We start from the raw sequence: 2,645 nt of genomic DNA, 5'->3' as shown, positions 1-2,645 counted from the left end.
CGCTTCTGTAAACAGTAACACTACGTTTGTGCAACAAAGCAAATGAATAGAATGCAAGCCCTCATATGCTAAATAACCTTCTTTCTCTTACAGAGAAAGTTGGTTTATGCAATAAGACTAAAGCTTGCACATATGAAAGATTTTTCTAACATATGAAAGGAAATGTTATTTGCAATGCAGAAAGACAGATTTTAATGTGTTAGGAGTTTTATGCTCATAAAGTTATGTTGGAGCTTCTTGGCACAAGAAGCTTCGTTTAGTGCTTCTGTGCAAATGCAATTATGCATTCTGTGCAAATGCACTTATGCATCTCTTTGTAAAGTAGGCTACTTTGTATACACTGTTTAAAAGGTACTATATAAATAAAGCTTTAACCAATCAGACCTCCACAACTGACCGATGAAAATATATGTGAAATCTAATTGGCTGAGTGAACTGAACCTGAAATTCTTTTGACAATGAAAGATGGATCTTTAATTTCTTTCCAGTTTAATAATATTTTGCAATGTTAATGAAATGTAGCCTATAGAAATGGCTAGGAATTGGGTGCTTGGATGATTTGTACATATAACCTCTGTCCAACTGGTTGGTCTCCGAGCAATTGATCTAAAAACAACATATTATAGCCTATGGCCCTAAAGACTTTATATAAAACATTAATGTTATGTCATAATATGTCAGATACCTCAACTGAATTTAAAATCATTGCAATAAATTCTCAGTTGGTATGATGGCAATAATAAGTAACAACTCCTCAAATCAACATCAAATGTAAAAATAGATGTAAATGATGCAAGATATAACAATAAATGTGCTAATAGCATTGCTGTTTGGCTATTTATTGGCAGTTTTTTATTTTATTTTTAATCCAGTGTTTTCAGTTCTGATTGTATTTTAAAGATTTTTTAAAAATGAAAATCCACTTAATATTAGCTATACATTCAATGGCACTCTTCTCTAAAACAGTGAATATACAGTTATATGATAGTTACATGTAATTACATTGTCTGCAAATGCATTAAACCCATAGAATATAATGTATTAATGTTATGGCAAATATGAAAAATTCATTATAGTGGTCTCCAAATCTTAAGTATAGGTTTAGGGAATAGTGCCTCTGACCCATATCTAAATAGTTCTGTCTTAAATCAGAAGATATGTATATATATATATATATATCAATCCAAGTACACAATATTTATATAGGCCTATATGACCACATGAATTTTAAGAATCATATGCTTTTTTGTTTGTTTAGATAAATCGTTCAGAAGGGTTTGACCAAACTGTTAAACTAGGTTATTTACAAATCATCCAAACACCCGATTCATTTCTAATATTATGACTAAGTAGTATTAAATTGTAAAGAAATTACAGATCCATCTTGATAACTGTTGATAACTTTTGACAACGTTTAATTCAGGTGCGAAAATAATTAATATCTATAGTGCATGAGCACAGAGAGATTTGTGAGTGCACAGGACACAGTTTGAGTGAGAGGAGAGACACGTTTTAAGTGCGCGCACTCTCTCCGGGCGAGAGCAGTATCTGAGCGCGAGCGTCCGGTTTTGTGCGAGAGCAAAGGAAATCCGCGCGCGAGCAGAAACTTTCGCGCTCGCGCATTGTATTAATGTGCTTTCGCGCTACAATAATGCGCTCACGACATTTGTCAGTAAAATAACGCCATAGACATCAGTTGAAATATTGAGTAATGCTCCAAGTACTGCAGAGACAGTACTGACCTCTGAATCACCCCAGGAACAGAGAATTAACTGATATCTTTTTGACTCCAAAATTCTCTGTTGATGTTGAATATATGCTGCATCAAGCTAATTTAATCTACTTGAAGGATGGAACGCTCGTAAAGATGACAAAGGAATTGAAACATGACATTCTTCAGAAACTTGCAGAGACCATATACTCCTTCAAAGCATACCCAACTGCTGATGATCTAAAAGCTGTTGCAAAGGCATTGGTGAATACTCACGCTTCAAGAACCTTGTTCACCTTCTGGATACTGTGGGTGGGCAAACAGTTTGAAAGACAAAATGGGCCTTGGACACACAGATGTCATGGTTAATGCTAGGAAAAGAGGAAGATACTCTACCAGCAGTGATCCACCTAACAAGAACATTAAGAAACCAAAAAAGGGGAGGTCAACTACCTTACCTAACATTCCAAGAGGCCAGGATACTTCCAGTCTTGAAATGCTCAGACAGCAGTTGGTGGATGAAATGAAGAAAGAAAGCCCTAATGCAGTCTTTATCAATCAGAAGATGGACATGTCTCTGTCCTTAAGAAGAAAGGATGTTGTGATCAACAAGCCTCCTGTGAGTCAGATACTTGCGTTGGCCAGCTCTTTTTAGAGAAAGTCTGTGTTTGCATCATTTGTAATTAAATGAGTATTGATAAACATGATGGTTAAATGTTAATTGTAACATTTGTTCAATTTTGACAGATCCCTTTCTTTTCATTCAACAAGTTTTGCTAGGTTTGGGTAAGAAGGAATTGAAGGGCATGATTCTGGCTGTTACAAATCAGCTTGCCATGTAAACAGGTACAGTAAATGCATGTTTCTTCAGGCTCTCTTTCAGAATTGTTAGATAAAAATCTTTAGCAGATGTTCATTAAACTATGCCTTAGTG

The 2,645-nt window shown here is 35.2% G+C and overlaps 1 pseudogene; it reads left to right on the top strand.

The window, feature by feature from the left end:
* The first annotated feature begins 1,689 nt into the window (after window positions 1-1,689).
* LOC107706539 (uncharacterized) lies at window positions 1,690-2,366 on the top strand (annotated as a pseudogene).
* The last annotated feature ends 279 nt before the right edge of the window (window positions 2,367-2,645 follow it).

This window comes from Sinocyclocheilus rhinocerous, unplaced genomic scaffold (genome assembly GCF_001515625.1).
Source record: "Sinocyclocheilus rhinocerous isolate Xijiao unplaced genomic scaffold, SAMN03320098_v1.1 scaffold385, whole genome shotgun sequence".
In the NCBI taxonomy this organism is placed as follows: Eukaryota; Metazoa; Chordata; class Actinopteri; order Cypriniformes; family Cyprinidae; genus Sinocyclocheilus; species Sinocyclocheilus rhinocerous.
Note: the sequence above shows the minus strand (reverse complement) of the source record. Positions and strands in the feature narration are given on the sequence as shown.